Source organism: Echinops telfairi, unplaced genomic scaffold, assembly GCF_000313985.2.
Source record: "Echinops telfairi isolate 266 unplaced genomic scaffold, ASM31398v2 ScPeMD7_7424;HRSCAF=8462, whole genome shotgun sequence".
Taxonomy (NCBI): domain Eukaryota; kingdom Metazoa; phylum Chordata; class Mammalia; order Afrosoricida; family Tenrecidae; genus Echinops; species Echinops telfairi.
The window spans coordinates 20,697,625-20,698,661 of NW_022111324.1; positions in this window are offsets into that span (position 1 = coordinate 20,697,625).

A 1,037-nucleotide genomic window follows, 5' to 3' on the forward strand; every position below is an offset into this window, starting at 1 on the left:
CCTGTGATTGCCTGAAACCCCTTTTCCTCATAAAAGTCACTTAGATTACAAACGTGCTTCAGCCGAGTGAATTCTTTCAGCATTTCAAAGCAGGAATCGAGGTATGCAACTCCAGAAACCTACACTTCCGCCTACTATAAAGTTGATATTACTTATTCAGTTCTTACAGAATTCATGTGGCTCTGATAGAGGCTTTTTCCATACTGATTGATGTCTTACCTTTCTTAGTGCTTCACACTAGATCCTTTTCATACCTAACAAGTGGGTACAAGAAAAAAAAGTCCTTGAAAGTTTTTCATAATATGAATTTTCCATTAACTTTTAGAAGAGCCCTTGCCTATTACTACCCCATGTCTACCAAGTATGGCTGATGCATGCTCATGAATATATATAAAATCAAAAATCTAATTGCGGGGTTCCCTCTTACCCTTAACCCCACAAAGTACCCTCAGAAAATAATCTTTCTCACACCAAGTGACTACCTACTGCCAGTAAGGGAAAAATCTCAATGTGTTTTTTTCCCTTCTTAACAGGAAACTTTAGTCTTTTAAGGTTCTTTAGGCCCAACATAATTTGGGTAGGGGCCTAAATGTATCCCATGCATATATCTGATTTCTAAAGCTAGTGATGGACGTGTGCGTTCACTGCGTTTGCTGCCTGCAGTGAAGATGTATTTATTCCAGACTTCCTCAGCACCGTGTGCGGCTCCTCTGCTAGGCATAGCGATGATCTGTGCAGCGGTTCTCAACCTGTGGGCCGAGACCCCTTCACGGGGGTCGCCGATTCGTAACAGTAGCAAAATTACAGTTATGACGTAGTAACGAAAAGAATATTATGACCTCCATGATACGATCACTGAAGACAAATGGGTGCATAAGCAAATGTGGCAAAGAAAGCTGATGGTGCCCGGCTATCAAAAGGTATAGCGTCTGGGGTCTTAAGGGCTTGAAGGTAAACAAGTGGCCATCTAGCTCAGAAGCAACAAAGCCCTCATGGAAGAAGCACACCACCCTATGCGATCATTAGGTGTCGAAGGG